The sequence below is a fragment of the Sturnira hondurensis genome, unplaced genomic scaffold (genome assembly GCF_014824575.4).
Source record: "Sturnira hondurensis isolate 20B ecotype Veracruz unplaced genomic scaffold, ASM1482457v3 Scaffold0018877, whole genome shotgun sequence".
Classification (NCBI taxonomy): domain Eukaryota; kingdom Metazoa; phylum Chordata; class Mammalia; order Chiroptera; family Phyllostomidae; genus Sturnira; species Sturnira hondurensis.
In genome coordinates this window covers 2,175,664-2,193,479 of record NW_028091508.1, presented here as the reverse complement: position 1 = coordinate 2,193,479, position 17,816 = coordinate 2,175,664, and the positions used below count along the sequence as shown (strand labels likewise).

The following is a 17,816-nucleotide window of genomic DNA, read 5'->3' as shown; positions in this document are numbered from 1 at the left end:
AATTATGATGCGCCTTGGTGTGGGCCTCTTTGGGTCTATCTTGTTTGGGACTCTGTGTGCTTCCTGGACTTGTATGTCTATTTCCTTCACCAAGTTAGGGAAGTTTTCCTTCATTATTTTTTTCAAATAAGTTTGCAATTTCTTTCTCTTCCTCTTCTCCTTCTGTCACCTCTATGATTCGGTTGTTGGTGCATTTGAAGATGTCCCAGAGGCTTCTTAGCCTATCCTCATTTTTTAAAATTCTTTTTTGGTGTGTTTTTCTGATTGAATGCTTTTCTCTTCCTTAGGTTCCAAATTGTTGATTTGATTCTTGGCTTCATCACCTCCACTGTTGGTTACCTGAATATTTTTCTTTATTTCACTTAATGTAACCTTTATTTCTGCCTAAGTCTTTTTTATGCTGTTGAAGTACCCAATGAGTTCCTTGAGGATTCTGATAACCAATGTTTTGATCTCTGCATTTGACAGGTTGCTTATCTCCATTTCATTCCGGGGTTTTTTTGGAGTTTTGTTCTGTTGTGTTCTTTGGGCCACTTTTCTTTGTCTCCTCATTTTGACAGCCTCCCTATGTTTGCTTCTGTGTATTAAGTAGAGATGCTTTGACTCCCTGTCTTAGGAACATGGCCTATTGTAGAAAAGTGCACCTGTAAGTTGTATGGGGCAGAGCCTTAGGTGATTGCCAGGGTTGGGCAACCCATGTCACCTCTCTGTAGCTCTATGGAGCAGGGGGGGGGGGGAGGGCAGAGAGGAGACAATGCCACTGCCTGGACTCTGGAGTTTTGCCTGGGAGAAAGCTGTCTCTTGGCACTCACCCTGATGCCAGTCACTTCAATAGCTCCCCCATATGCCACTGGTGCCCTTCCAGCAGTTACCCTTTTGCTGAATCACAGGGGTAGTGAAAGTCCTAAGTACATTGTGGTCCCTTTAAGGAGAAGTGTTTTAAGAATCCCAGTTTCTTCCACCATTCCAACCCCCACTGGTTTTTACAGCAAGAAATTATGGGGATTCATCTTCCCAGCACCGGAACCCTGGGCTGGGTGGTCTGGCCTAGGGCTGGGGTCCCTCACTCTTGAGGCATCCCTCCTGATTTTTGTCTACTACATGTGGATGTGGGACTTCCCATTCCATGTCTCTGTGCCTCTCTACACCACTGTGCTGTGGCTCTCCGAGCCTCTCCACAGGTCTCCATGTCTCCACCCCTCCGACCTGTTTAGATGAATGTGCTTCTTTAAATCCTTGGTTGTTTAGCTTCCACAGAGCTCAGTTTTCTGGTTATTCTGGGTGATGTTTGTTTTGTAGACAAGTTGTAATTTTTTCTGTAGTGGTTTGAGGGGGTGAAGTGTGTTTACCTATGTCTCCATCTTGATTGGAAGTCTGTTCTTGTCATCTAACATGTAATAATAGTAATAACACAAAAGAAAATAGTTACCAATAATTTCAGAATCTAGCCCTTTGTTTCTTTTGAGACATAATATAACCACCTTATAACAAGAAGAAATGTTATCCTTTTTTAAATGTCAGGCTATCTACCAGTGTTTCCCCTAAATTCTCTTTCTGTCCTAGACAGGACTGTGTCCACACATAGTCTGGGGTTATGGGCCTATTGGTTCATCTGTTGTTCTGCAATATGTTCATTGGAAAATTCAAGCTTTTAAAATAATCTGGGTTAAGAGTCAGCCAATGCCTCTGATCACATGTAATGAGGGAGACTACCCATTGCCAAAGTACAGATGTGTGACAGGTGAGAAGGCAAATGAAGCCAGTGAGAAAGGCAGGACTTGGATGGCAAAAGGTGGGACCAGGCGGGACATGGGCTGGTGCTTCTCTGAGCCAGCACCAGCCTGACACCTTGTCACTGAATAATGACCCACATAGTAATTGTGTAGGAATTTTACTGGCTCTTTTTCAGCCAGTGCTACTAAAATACTACATCTCTAGTAAATGATATAAAAAAGTTAGCCAAATAGAATAACATTAATAGCCAATAAGAAATTGGTTAAATAAATATGATTTTATATGGTAAAACATAGTGCAGAAACTAAAACTGATTTTGTAGAATATATAATAACTTGGGGAAATGTTCATTTTATGTTGTTAAGTGAGAATAGCAGGTTACTAAATCCATGCACACTGTATGATACAACTTCTATGTTAAAAAATGTGTATACAGACCTTTGTATTACAGGAAAAATAAAACACTTGCAAGACAAACACCAAAATATTGACAATTTTTATTTCTGGTGGTGGAAAAATTGTTTATTTTTAAAAAAGCTATTATTAAAAATAGCTTTAAAAGTTCCTCAGAATAAAAGTAAAACCCTTTCTAAAACAATCCAGTTAAAATGAGGAAAGAAAATAAAATTAATTAGCATTCTGGCTTCAAACTAGTATGTTACCCAAAAGGCACTCACTAAATGTTTTTTGAGTGATTAGAATAAATGACTGGAGCTAAGCAAAATAAACAACCCCCTGCTAAAGTTGGAACTAGTTCAGTTGCTTTTCAGAGTCATCAAAACAGTTTTGTTTGTTTATTCTATTAAACTCAAGTTTGAGGTTGTAAGTATTACAGTTGAAGTGTGTTGGCATTTCATTTCATTTTGATTGACTCCAACTGTTTTTAGTAAGAGGACTGGGCAATATGCAAATAAGCACGTTTCTGCACATGGGCGGTATGTTGCTTCCATTCTTGAAAACTAATTTCAGAAGCGCTTCAGTCTGAGGGGTGTTCTCTCCCACATGGGAAAAGAAATGGAGTGTGTCACAGGCTCCTTATGTTGAGGTAAAGGGGCCAAAGTAGAGCGAGAGCCCCATTCCTTAGGTGTGTGTCCCTTTTACCAAGCTGTGGCTTGGGCTGTGGCTCTCTCCACTACTTTTGCCACTTGCAGCTTCATTCCCTCTGTCTCTTCTTGCTGCATCTGTCTTCCCACCTTCAAATGTGCTCAGATCTCCACTTAGCTTCTCTTGTGTGCTGCTCCCTGGAGTTAGCATTCTATTCCTCTCCTTTCTTTCTCTGCCAACATCTCAGTGAAGTCATTGGTAGTTACTGCCTGATCCCAGCCAGGGGTGCTCTCTTCCTCCTCTGAACCCCCATGCACTTTATCAGTGGGAGTCCAGGCACATTCTTGTCTTTGACACATTTCTTCCTCTACCACCAATTTTTTAGGAACACACCGGGCCCTGTGGGGACTGATTTCTGAGACTCCAGATTAAGAACATGGAAAGGTTTGTATAGGTTCCTGGCTTTTCCTGTGGAACATATTTCCACTAAGCACCTTGTGGGGGGTTTTCTTTGGGGGGGGCATTGCTTGTTTGTTTTATATATACCTCACATCTAAAGTTAACTGCCTCTGCAACATTAGCAAAGTTTTATTTCTCAGACATATCAGGCTCAAATCCCATCTCTGACATGGACAAGATTTCTGACTTTCTGTGCATTATTGGGCTTCTCTGTGCCTCAGTATGCTCATGTGAAACATTAGTATAACAATGGCCACTTTAGGGGATTATTGTAGGATTGAAAGAATCCTTTTGCCCTATATGACAGTTACTCACTGAATTTGGTTTCTGTTGTATTGACTCCCTCTTTTCATACCTGAAAGCAGGTTCAGAGTACTGCACTGAGGTGTGAGTGCCTAGCAGCCAGCAAATTTGTGCCACTCGAGCTGGTGTCCCAGCAGACGGCCAAATCACATACTTCATGAGCCTCCCGGGCAGTCACTGCAATATGACCAACCATGCATGCCAGGGGTCTCCTCTCTCTGCTTTGCTCAGCCAGTGAGATCCATCTGAAGAATTGGAAACTGTAGAAAACACACATTGCAAGTATTAATGCAGCAGGTGCTATTCATACGCTGGAAGCTCTCGTTGCTGTCAAGTCACTCACACCACCATAGTCATGGAGGAGGGAAAGGGGGAGCATCACATTTTCCTCTCTTCTTAGAATGGCCATCTTTTTCTCTTCTCTAGTGCCACTGTCTTCTTACAAGATTAACGAGAGAAGAAAAGTTTCACTGCTCTGGAAATGGTAAAAAAAAAAAAAATTCCCAACCTTTCTAAACATTCTTCCTAACAAAGGGTCCAGTGACTTCCTCCATGCATCTTCCAGGTGCACTGCTCTCAGAGTGTTTTATCAGTGTCTGCCATCTGCCAGGCATGCAGCTGGGGGTCAGTAGTCACTTTCTGTGCCTCAGTTTTCTCCTCTGTTACATGGGGATAATAGGATCGCTCACCTCATTAAGTTGTTATGAGGACCAAAATTATGCCAGCCAGTTACAAAAGTAACTAATTACACATGTTGCTTTGTAATAATTTATTTGCATAAACAATTAATGGACCTATGGGCTGGTGGAAGTAATGTGGACTAAGAATCACAGAGTTTACCTCTGGGGTCCTGCCTTTGCCACTTCCTATCTGTGATGAATCATTGTGAAGTCCCAAACTCATACTGAGGCTTTCCTTCTCTCTGTAAAATGTTGAGAAAATACTTATGTTTCAGTATTAAGTGAGATTGCTTCTGTGCAAAATAAACCAGAAAATGCCGTATAACACAAAATAATATCATGTCTCATCTCCGTCTTTGAGCTGCTGAGTCTGTCATCTTTGTGTTTCTTGTGGCCCCCAGGGTAATACCTCCCCCCAGTAGATCTAAACAGTAATTGTTGCAAGAACAGTTTAATAATTCAACACAGCTGAGAAAAAAAGCGGGCCAAGAAGGCCTCTGCGTGGCCACCAGCGATGGTAGGAAGCCTACACACACCCTCCTGGGAGCACTGGAGTACCCAGTTAGAAGCCGTGAGAAGGGGTTTGGTCCCTCCAGGCAGACACACTGACCACCATGGGAAACTGGAGCTCGGCAGTCTGACTGTAGTGGTGGAGACAGGAAAACTAGAAAAGCAGACATGAGAACTTAAAAAGCCACTCAGTGAGGTGCTTTTAACTGTAGGAAGAGATCCAATGAGGCTTACCGAAAGATAAATTAGACAAAGCGGTTGAGATCTTCAGGAAATAATTTCACTTTGGCAAGAATAGACCAGGTGACCTAACATGACAGATTCTCCTAATTTTCATGATTGCCTCAGGGAGGGATGAAGCCGAACTGGCTCGGTTGTTGCAATATGTCTCTCGAACATAACTTCTTGGCCTGCTGCACAGGTAATTACTCCAACTACAAAGTTCGTGTTGCCAATTATCTCAACTATGGCCTAGCCTAATTTTCTCTAATGGTCCTGGAACCTAATTCTCCTGGGTTTTGCAATCTCTACTAACTAAATGTTAAAACCTTTATTTAGCAAATGAATTGCTTGGTCACGTCAGTTTATGTAGCTATTTATATCTTCAGGATGATTTGCAGTCAGTTTGGAGAGTTGGTAATTATTAATTTTAAGTAATGACTTTGACACTAAAATAAATTCATTTAAATTTATTGACTATTTGGTTTTCACTACTTTTATGTTACAATTAGCTCTGTGAAATAGCATCCAATTTAATGTTTTTATCACATGAACATCAGTCTAAATGGCATGCTTAATGGCATCTAGATAACAATGGCATGTTATCCAATTTGTAGATAACCTGAAGAGGAAAGGCATAAAAATATTTTAGAAGGAGAGAATTGAAAAGCCAGAGTTTTGAGCAGGTTAGAGCCCTGCTCTAAAAAGGTAAAATATGAATGTGGTAAAAATAAAGCCTTCACTAGGTTCTAACAGAAACACCTACAAAAAGATAAGGGAAATGTCATCACACTGATATTGAGCTACAGGATCAGCTGGTAAATGAGATGCTGTAATTTTAGTTCACATGTATTGCGCATTTGAGGTTGTAGAGAATAGATTCACTCAGGGCACCATCAGAGGAGTGACTTACCAACACAGCAGCCCATCTGGAGCTGGAAAGTGCAAAGTTATCAGGGTCATCAGAAAATTATCAGTGGGGAATTAAGAGGCAACTTCAGGGACTGCCTCCTCTCTCTCGTGGTGTCTCTGGCCTTTCTGAGTACCTCTCATATTTAGTAGGTTCTCCTGTGACTGCTGATATTCCGAACATATTAAACCAGAGAGAGCTGGTTTAATTGGCTTGATTGATTATCATTTCTTTTCTAGGGCAGAGACCTTTGCACAGGTCACCTCATGTGTCATCCACCAGACTCTGTGGGACACCCTTGAGGCAGGCCCTCACCCCTGGTCTCATCAGTGGCCACCTGTGCTAAAACAACAACTTAGTCCTGCTTTTCAGAACAGTGGGCTGTGGTAGGGGAAGTTCACACTAGAATGCAAATCTGGATATATTTCTAAGGGCCAGAATTGGAGCCAATGGGTGAAGAGAAATTCAACTCCATTCAGAATTCTCTAAAAGTGCAATAGGCCACAGGCACTAGATGCTTGGATACTGTGACCTTTCAGGTCTCTTCCAGTTCCCCAAATTGTGTGGTCTTTAAAAAATTGCTCTTTTGTTTCTTCCTAGAAGTATCTAATGAAAGCCATTTTCCCCATTATTATCATTGTAACAAGCCATGAAGATAATTCTGCCATAGCATAAGCAAGATATGCCTGCAGTGTCAGAAATAGTAATACTTTTGCATTAACCTCTTAAATATATTTCATATGTGAAGTATTTATAAGTTAAATTTTATTATGGTTAATACCAATATTTTATTATTTATTTATTTTCAGAAAGAGAGAGAGGAGGGGAAAGAGAAAGAGAGAGAAACTTCTATTTGTTGTTCCACTTATTTTTGCATTCATTGGTTGCTTTTGTATGTGCCCTCACTGGGGATCAAACTCATAACTTTGCCGTATGAGGATGATGCTCTAACAAACTGAGTACCCATCTAGGGCTAAGAACAATACTTCAAAGAAAGGAAATTATTTTAAATAATGTAAATGAAATGAGGCAGCAAATTGCAGCAAAGATATTTCTCTAAGATAACTGAAGATGAGCATAAGAACGTTTGGTGAATTTTTTCCAAATGAACTATAAATGATGTTCCAAAGGTATCAGCTAGGCTTTTACACTCATATGACATGACGGGCTGAGTCATTTAGGGCAGATTTCAGTGATGGCTCTTCTGATAGTAGCCGAGCCGAAGTCTCCAAAATAGTATAATTAAATCCTAGCATTCAAACTCTATTAATTTGGAAGTATGTGTGTGTGTGTCGTGAAGGGAGAAAGGTGAATCCTCTTACAAACAACAGAAATTTGATCAGAAATTTTCTCAGATTTAATCTGAGAAAATCCGAGAGCCCTGGGAATACTCCAGAATGCTTCTGCGTCCACTTCCAATGTGGAAATGCATTGTGACAAATGAATACAAAACAGATACAAGGGCAGAGTAGCCTTGCTTCCAGCTACCTGTTAGCTGCATCCCCTCAAGGCAATTTATGGTTAAGAGAGAGAGACCAGCTTTGTAAAAATTCTAGTTCCATTATTTTGGAGACAAGGCTAAGCTCTCTTGGCTTCAGTTTCCTCTTTTATAAATTGGGGATGATAACAGTACTTAGGTCAGAGAGTTCTTACGAGAATTAAAGCACTTCTTAGCACAGTGTCTAGCTCACATGAAGTGCCCAGTAATTTAGCTACTAGGGTTATTTTTATCTTTATTATTTCTTAAGGGGTGGGAACCCTGAGGGTAGGCTCTCCTCTGCCCAGACATCCATGGCATCAGTGCCTAGTCATCAACGTGGCTCCACCTCTTATGATCATACCCAGCCCAGCCTAAAATAGAGTCAGGACCAGTTCCTGATCCCACCTTGTCCTCTCCAGATGCCTCGATTCTACCCTGGAATTTGCTCCGACCTTGCATAAGTCACTGTACCTCTCAGACCCTCAGTTACGGGACCTCCTTTCGAAAATTGGTCTATTGATCTATTTAATTTTACTGGGTTTTTAAATTTTGGATACTATTAATTTAAATTTGTTTTAAAACAAAATTTTGAGTGTTTTCTTGTACAAAATGTGTAGAAAAGATGATGTTAAGAGTAGACGAGTTGTTGAAAAACATTTCTGACTTCATTTTGAAAAAATGTCTATACTTGAGTTCCATCCTACTGGTTGAGGAATTTTTTGGCCTGTGGGGGGCCGGGCAAGCCATCATTATTTTTTTAAAAGCCCTCCCAGTGATGCTCATGTGCCCAGAGGGTGAGAAGCACCTAGCAAGCCCAAAGTCGGTCTGTGAGTGGTGGACGCTTTTCTGCATCTCCTGGCTTCTGCTCTTCTCACTACCGACTGACCACAAGTTCTGGTTTCAAAGAGGTTCTCTAAATGATTCTTTCTGTAATTTTCACACTTCCCCCAACAAGGAAGGTATTAAATAAGCACACTATTCAAGCACTTCTGTTTGTTGGTTTCTTTTTAATTAAGATTTCACTCTGTATAGTTCTACTCTAACCTTATGCTTGTTTTTCTTATCCCCAGTTGCCTCTTTTCTCACTGCCTTCAAAGCTGCCTCTAAAATGTAATTGTATTGCTGAATTCCTCTCTTACATCGTCAACCTTGATGAAATACTTGGTCTTGATTGTTTGTTCTTTTCAGTCCGTATTAGATTTTTCCCATCCATGAGCTGGGTGTTTATATGATTATAAAGTACAGTGTATTCCCATGAAGTATGAGAGTAGAATAAGATCAGGTACCTTTTTTACTTTTTGATTTATGTATACAGTGTTTCCTACTTACCCCTAGGGGTAAGTCAGACAAAATGTAATTGGAATTATGCTACTTTTATCTCATTACCTGTTGCCATTAAATTACTTAAAATTTCTTAGACATTGATGTCCTTAAGTACAGTAATTCCTGGTTCAACTTAATCATGGAATTTAATATGTATTAAATTCTCTTTGTCAATTGTAGTAGGATAATAGAATGAAATCTCAGTTAATAGAATTAACTAACTGAAAACAGTTTTTCAGCATTCTGTGGTTTTTTCTTTTCTTTTCAGGAATCTGTGATATTCTTCCTCGGCTTGCTGAAGACCTACCCAGCTGCTGTCAGCTGTTGCTGTCAACCTGAGAAAAAGGCAGCTTCAAAAATCAGGGAAATGTTCCGGAAACTCCCGGCCCACTAGATCCTCCAAAGGTGAGAACCAATCAGTTCTCCTTTTGTATTTGAAAATCTGAATTAGCTGTTTCATCTTCTGAAATAGCCTTCTTTAAAGTAGAGTGGATAGAGGATTAGGCTATTGAAAACACTCTATAAAGAATTAAAAGTTTTTCTCTATTAAGAGAAATTTTTAGTAGTTATGAAGGGAATCCATTGGCTATTTTGACCAAACAGAAGTTTATTTGAGGTTGTATTTCTGACTTATGAAAACCTATTGAACACACACATGTACATGCACATGCATACACACCCTTACCTTAAAAAATTAATAACATCTCCTTTCAGAGAAATTTCTTATATACGAGAGTACCCCCTTATCTGTAGGAAAAATGTTCCAGTGGGCCCTCAGTAGTTCCCTAAAACTGCAGATGGTACCAAATCTCATATATACTGTTTTATATATATACTGTTTTTTCCTATACATGCATACATACATACATACATACCTTTTCATTTAAAGGAAATGCTTAATGGCTCTTTGACAGATCTGAATGGCCAGCATCTTGCACTTTGGGGCCATTGTTAAGTAAAATAAAGGTTACTGGAACACAAGCACTGAAATATGGTAATATTCAATCTTTCACCATAATGGCTACTAAGTGACTAGTGGGCATGGATACACTGGACGAAGGGATGAGTCACATCCAGGAGAAATGGATGGGGATGGCGTGAAATTTTATCGTGCTACTCAGGGCCATGTGAAAGTTAAAACTTACGAATGGTCCATTTCTAGAATTTGTGTATATATTTTTGGACCATGGCTGACTGCAGGTAACTGAAATTGTGGAAAGCAAAACTGTGGACGGGCTCCTGTGTTTGGAGTCTACATCAGCCTTCATATGCACCTTCCCCTTCCTTCTAGGATTGTTTTAAGGCTCAAACAATATAAACAATATGAAAGCACCTTGTAAATCCATGAAATATTACTTCTGTAAGTAAGAAAAACAACTATCATTTCTAAACAGTTATAACCCTCCAAAATATTCTTATACCCTCCAATCTGTTTTCTTAAATAGTTTGATTCACTTTAATTTGATTCAGTAAACTTTGCTAGGGTTTCAAGAAGCAAAGGTGATGAGTACCTACCTTCAAGGAATATCTGTCAAACACAAGAGACATACACATAAATCAATATGCTTAACTCCAATATGATAAAAGTATACTAAGATTATATTAAGAAATGGAAAAGACATGAAATGGAACATGAGGCCAGAGGATTGTGTATGAAGAAGTCTTTTTGGAGAAGGTGACCCCTGAGATGGCTCTTGAGAACTGAATAGGAGTCAACCTGCTAACGAGCAGGGGGGTGGAGGGGGGCATTGCAGACAGGAGCAGTGGGATTGGGGTGTGAAACCCACATGTGGAAATAGCAAGTTGTACCAGGTGTAGGGTGTGTGTGTGAGCACTGAGGTGTTTTGAGCCCACAATCATTAGCATTGCAAGTATGTTACCCTGGAGAGAATATAGAGAAAGAGCTGGAGGTGAGCAACATTGAAAGGAGGAAGATTCATTTGTAATGATTTGAGAAGATGGGAGGGCTAGAATTGGTAGAAGCACAGAGGAACACAGAGAGAGAGAAATGCAAAAGAGCTCGAAGGTGTTGGATTTGGTGATAGTCTTGGCACTAGAATTGAAACCATATTAGGACTTGGAATTCTGAGGTATCTGACTTGGGTGACTGAGAGAGTGGTTTTACCATAAAAGGGATTTAGGAAGAAAGAGGACTTATTCTTGGGGAGAAGAAAACTTTGAGGCATGTATGTAACATTTACATAGAAATGTCCATTGGCAGTTGGAAGTGTAAATGTGAAGTTTATTTAGGAGATGCAGGCAATGGTTAAACATATTTTTTTAGTTTTTTTATTGTTGTTTGGTTACAGTTGTCTCCAAATTCCCCTCATGTCTCCCTGTTACCCATAGACAGCCATCCCCACCTCCCACCCTCAATCCTACTCTCCTTTGGCTTTGTCCATGTGTCCTTTATACACAAAGTTGATTTTGTACTTAAGCCTTCAATATTGTTTATTTATATACTTTAAAAAAACTTACCACATTCTCAATTTCCATTTCATTTTGATATTACCTATCATTTCATCTAACTATACTTGTTGGTCTTATTTCTTGGCATAATAAATTAAGATTTTCCCTAGGAACATATGTGATAACTTTTTTAGTTTGATAAATGAAAATTTAAACCAGTATTTAAAAAACAATATAAGCCCTAAAATTTAGAAGAGTTATAAGCCAGTACTATTCTCCATTTTAATTCATAGTAGACACAGAAATTAAGAAAGCTGCTTTGCTTTCCAAACTATTGTTCTTTTTCTTCATGAATCATGGTTTCTTGTCAATTCCTCACTTTCATTGCTCTGCCCGGGATTTGAACATTGCATACCGTAGACTAAGCAGGATCTTTCTTCATTCTTCAGCAAGATAGTGCCAGGATTTCCCCACCGCTTTGGGTCTTCCCAGCATCAACCCAGAATATCATTAAGGGGGCCTGTTAAACAGAGGCTGCACTGTTTGAGATCAAGTATACACAAGTTAGACTTTTGAAACTCAGAGGCTTCTTTGAGGGAATGGCATGGGGAAAATTTTAAAATTGAAATAATACTTACAATAGTACTATTTTGAGTGAATTTCATTAGATTACCATGGCCTTCCTTACCTTACTGACATTTTTTAAGACCTGTTGTAAAATTGCAAAATGCTCCTTTTTATAGTCCACTTCACTACCATCTTTCCCCCCAAATTCAAAGATCAGCTAAATTCTCACTTTCATTTTCATATACAAGAAAATAATGTGAAGCAGAAATAACTTATTTAATGGTAACAGCTAAAGCCAGAGCCCTGGTTTCTTGAAACTCATTCTTCTCTTTTCACTTCATCATTTTTTCTCTTATTCCAAATCTTTATTGAACTGTGAAGTTATCTGAATGTCCTAAAATAGGAAATTGAATTAAGGAAATCCATTCATACTGATGGTGTTGGCTTTGATTAGTCACTCTTCATTCAACAAACAGATTTTGCATTAGTAATTTTGGCTCTGATTAAGTTTTTATTATTTTAAACTTTGATATGTATTTTGTTTTCAGCATCTCTTATTTATCACACTGGTTAAAATGAAGGATTGGGAGAGAATCAGAACCACCAGGTACTTGCAGTACCACTGAATCAGGAGCTCTCATGAATAGTGCAAGTTCTAGCTATACAACCCGGTGTCATGAAACATGCTATTTTTCTCAGTTTTATTTTCTCATTTAAATAAAAGATAACTTTTACACATAAAAAGGCACTCAACAATTATTGTAAATAACATTTTTAAGCACAAGATAGTTCTGATTTGCTCAAATACATTACAGTACCCTATGAATTTTATGTATAAAAGTTTATGGAAATGCTGAGTTGGTGTAAGTTAGAATGATGTCACATGCATGCAAGCTGTAGGTGGTCTCAAGGACAATGGATTGTTCTCTGAAATGTACAGAATGGTCAGTCATTGCTGTGAAGCCAGTGGGCTGTAAATCATCAGGATGCATGTACAAAACATGATTCACTCATCCCCAAAGCTGCCAGTAACAAAAGAGGTTTCCTCCCGTTTCTCTCTAAAACAAGAAATAGGTCTCCCTATTTGATATCTTTCTTTTTTTTTTCTTCTCTTTTTGTGGGGGTGGGTTCTTTTTCTGCCTCTTTCATCTCTGTGTCTTTTTCCTGTCTCACTTATATTCTCTGTGTGGTAGATACATACTAATATGATCTCCAGAATGCAATACCCTTGGCAATATGTGTCTATGGAGCTGGCTGTGGAAGCAGATGAGACNGTAAATCATCAGGATGCATGTACAAAACATGATTCACTCATCCCCAAAGCTGCCAGTAACAAAAGAGGTTTCCTCCCGTTTCTCTCTAAAACAAGAAATAGGTCTCCCTATTTGATATCTTTCTTTTTTTTTTTTCTTCTCTTTTTGTGGGGGTGGGTTCTTTTTCTGCCTATTTCATCTCTGTGTCTTTTTCCTGTCTCACTTATATTCTCTGTGTGGTAGATACATACTAATATGATCTGCAGAATGCAATACCCTTGGCAATATGTGTCTATGGAGCTGGCTGTGGAAGCAGATGAGACACCCTTCATTTGATGAGGGGTGAGAGCTGTGGAAGGCATTGTCTGACATGGTTGCCCTCTGTATAACTTGGCTACATTGGGCAGAATAACAATATGAACAGGGATGGACAGATAGGGAGTCAGTGAACACACGATGCTGTGGCTAGTAAACAGCTTTCACCACTGTTGTCTAGTGGTGGGGTCTTCTCTGAACCATCTCACTGTGGCCGACGTGCAGGATGCAACAGTAGTGGGCGGCTGCTTAGAGTACCACTAGGCTGCAGAATGATGAATAGAGTTTATGTTGGCTTGAAGCTACCACTTACAAGTATTAAGAATTTGAAAGAGTAACTAAGACTGCCCGCCTACCATGTGGTTAGAGCACAGAGTGCTGCTGGAGGAGGATTGTTCAGGGGGAACCCTTATTAGAAAGAAGCCATAGGTGAGTTGCTAGGTGACGCTTTTGAAATGGGCAGGAAAATGTGTTATCCTATGCCTTTCTGTAGTGTGGGATTTTTTTAAAGAAAGGGGAGGAATATGCTGAGTCACCAACTTTTGATACAAATTCAGTTGTATTATAGAGGTCATAGACTGCATCAGCAATTTGTGGACCATTTTTGGTGAAGGGCAATGATAATGGATTTCTAATCAGATAATGTCCTGCTACATTTGAATTTTCACTTTCCACTGCCTTCTGTTGTTGGAGTACTTTTGAAATTATTCTTGATTCAGGTTTAGTATTAACTTTTTAAGCACTAGCTTCTGCACTAATATCTTGCTGCTCATGTTAAAATGAGAATGGTGACCAGAGAATTTATTTTTGCATTTGTTAATAGAATAGCAAGGCAGCATAATATGAATTAATGACTCTTCCCATTTTCCCATAATATAAGTGGGATTCGTTATCCCCTGGGGATCTATTTCAAATTTATGCCCTAATAAGCCATTCTTGCTAGCTGTTGTCTTTCTTGCATTTTAAAAGCTCCTACATAATGGATAAATAGATAACTATCAATAGTAAATCACTTTGATTTTAAACTTAAAACAGTTTTGATTGTTCTCATTATAAAATGGAAAATGAAACAGAACTTCCGCTTCACGATTGATTTGTGCTGTTTTGGGCAAGAACCATCCTGAGGCAATTGTATGTTTTAGAAAATAAAACCTATGAGGAAAGATTGAGGGTAAAACAAATTATTGAGGACTCAGAACTACTAATAGGGTTTATTCATTCTTTGCAACATCTTTCATTTAGGGGACATATATTATCATTGACAAAACTATTTTAAAGTGACAGTATCTACTTGGGTAGTAATTATCTGTTACCAATATTTGGGTTATTCTCTTTTATTTCCCCTCTTTGCTATCAAACTTGCCATGTTTTGTTGAGAGTCATCACATTAGTGTGTTGTATGTGACACATAGAAGGGACAGATACAGAGAGAACAAGGAAAACAGAGGTGACCAGAGAGAGACTGAAACAAGAGATAGATATTCCTCATTTCCAACACATAAATTATATCAGTATTTATAGTTCTTCCGCCCTCTATCTTATTTCTCTGATTTCTTTGGCATTAAAGCCATGTAATTTCTGTAATGTACAAACCTATAAACAGGTACGCAGAACTCTATCCTAAGTTGGGCATCAGAATACAGTCACCATTGTTGGACTCTGAAGTGCCACCCAGATCCCTTGCCCCCTTGAGGACTGAGGTACTCCTCCTCCAGCTTCTGGGAGTTATCAACAGCTGGGAGCTCTTAGCCCAGTCCCTCCTTTTGGAGACTTCCTCCAGTCTTCAGCTAAAGAGTAGCCTTACTCAAAGTTATACCACCTGCCCCAGGGCAGCAGCGTACATTCAGTGGCTGGTCTATTTGAGGACACAAAGGCCCTTACCGCAAATTCAAGACAACTCTGTAGGACCTGTAGGGTCAGGTGAGACTTTTATTGTGACTGCATCACAGCCCAGCTTTCCCAGCAACCATGTAGGACTTTATTCCGTCATTTTTACATAGTGAACCCAAGAGCCCACACCAACAAAATTCCTGCCTGCAAATTCTCATCTCAGAGTCTGGTTCTAGGGAAATTTGACCTGTACAGTTACCAGACATGGACCATGCATGCCATGCATACATGTGATTGTATACCTTTATAGCACTGTGATATGGTGCTAGCTCCAGAATCATAATCAAGATCTCTGGAAATCTAGGCCAGGCATTTCTGTGAAAAATAGGGATAACAATACTGACCTCTTAGAGTTATTGCCAGAATTTGATCGCAAGGTATTCAGTGCCTGCACAAATGAAGCACTTATTCAATTATACCTTTTATTGTAATTACTAGTAATTACCTACAAATAACCCACTAGTTCTGACCTATTGTTACAATGAAGAATGCATTTTAGTGTCATTTTTATTACTACATTTATTTTAGTAGAGTATGAAGGTTAATGAAAGATATATCACCTGCAAATTTAAATGATTTTTCAAATTTGTTAGTCTTCTTTTATAAAGTACGTGGAGAAATTGGGCATAGTTCCATAAGAAACCTAAAGTGGTTAAAGAGATTAAAATAAGTCCTATGAGTAAAAGTTAAAGGATCTGAAATTGTTTAAGATTGGAAGATTAAGGTAAAATTTGCCTTCTATTTTAAAGTGATTGGAGGTCTTTTGTGTATGTAATTGGTGTGTGGGGGGCATTATTTGACATGTTTTGTCCATGTTTACAGAGAATACAACAACAAAAAATGGGCATAAATTAAAGGAGGAAAATAGTTGGGTTTATATCAAGGGAATTTCTCTATTCTTGGACAGTAAGAAACAGGAAGGAGCTTATAGAATATACACTTTTAAAAAATCTTCAGAGAAAGAAGAGACAACATGAAATCCTTAATCACTGAGATGCTTCCCAGGGCATTGATGGAGAACTCTGAACTCTCGGTTCTGTGATTTCATATTTCAGAAATATTTCCAAGAAACTCAGTCACATGTTCTGTTTTGCAAATGGGAGAAAATAACTATCCACATTTGTTTTTTAAATATACTTTATTGATTATGCTATTACAGTTGTCCCATTTTTTCTGCCCTTCATCCCCCTTCACCCTGTACCACCCTCCCAGCCAGCAGTAGTTCATGTCCATGGGTCATACATATAAGTTCTTTGGCTTCTCCAATTCCTATACTACTCTTAATCTCCCCCTGTCTATTTTGTACCTACAGTTATGCTCCATATAACCTGTGCCTTTTCCCTCATTCTCCCTCTTTCCTCTCCCTGCTGATAACCTACCATGTGATCTCTATTTCTGTGGTCCTGTTCATGTTCTAGTTATTTGGCCAGTTTGTTTTTGTTTTTGTTTTTGTTTTTCAGATTCACTTGTTGATAGTTGTGTGTTTGTTGTCATTTTACTGTTCATAGTTTTGATCTTTTATTCTTAGATAAGTCCTTTTACCACTTCATATAATAGGAGCTTGGTGATGATGAACTCCTTGAACTTGACTTTATCTGGGAAGCACTTTATCTGCCCTTCCATTCTAAACAATAACTTTGCTGGATAGCGTGCGTAATCTTGGATGTAGGTCCTTGCCTTTCATGACTTTGAATACTTCTTTCCAGTCCCTTCTTGCCTGCAAGGTTTCTTTTGAGAAGTCAGCTGAGAGTTATAGGAATTTCTGTGTAGGTTACTCTCTCCTTTTCTCTTGCTGCTTTTAAGATTCTCTCCTTATCTTTAATCTTGGGTAATTTAATTATGGTGTGTTCCTTCTTGGGTCCACCACTTACAATGTAACAGGCTTGCCAATACAAAGAAATGTGGCCCAACTGAAGTAAGAGACCAAAACTCCAGAAAAAGAACTAAGCAATGAGGAGATGGCCAACCTATCAGATGCAGAGTTCAAAACACTGGTAATCAGGATGCTCACAGAAGTGATTGAGTACAGATGCAAAATAGAGGAAGCAGTGAAGGCTATGCAAAGTGAAATAAAGAAAAATATACAGGGAACCAACACGGAAGGGAAGGAAACCAGGATTTAAATCAATGATTTGGAGCAGAAGGAAGAAATAAACATTCAACCAGAACAGAATGAAGAAAGAAGAATTTTAAAAAATGAGAAAAGGCTTAGGAACCACTGGGAGAACTTTAAACATTCCAATGTCCGAATCATAGGGGTGCCAGAAGGAGAAGAGGAAGACCACATTTGTTTTTTAGCTGAATTTCTTAAGAGTATATTTGAAAGTGTCCATATGCACTTTGTATGTGGTTTCTGATAATGAAACAGATTTGTTTCACTGAATAGATGCCTTTCTGTACATTTTAAATTCTGATAGAAATTATAATAATTTTCAATCTCACTGTATGTCATCTCTTTATATTTTATATAAAAATGAATTAAAGCCTACCAACATGGGCCATTTATTTGTACCCAGTGTAAATTCTGAGATTCAGATCCTGGGATGACATTGTTAAAACACTAAAGAGTGTTACATCTCTATGAAGGACTGCAACAGCAAGAAGTCTGGAACTTTGGAGTAGAACAGCTTTTTCAGTTAATTAATTGCTCATAAACAAGACTAAAGAATGGGTAATGGAGCTAGGTTTTTACACGAAATGCTCTTTTAAGACTTCAGTGT

General features: G+C 38.8%; 1 protein-coding gene across 19 annotated transcripts in view; it reads left to right on the top strand.

Annotated features, from left to right (window-relative positions):
* NRCAM (neuronal cell adhesion molecule) overlaps positions 1-17,816 on the top strand; it is a 322,675-nt gene that overhangs the window by 60,860 nt on the left and 243,999 nt on the right. For all 19 annotated transcript variants that reach the window (XM_037070638.1, XM_037070621.1, XM_037070636.1 and 16 more), the window contains exon 2: positions 8,931-9,067. The gene's annotated coding sequence lies outside the window, so the exon portion shown is untranslated. The remainder of the gene's footprint in view (positions 1-8,930; positions 9,068-17,816) is intronic.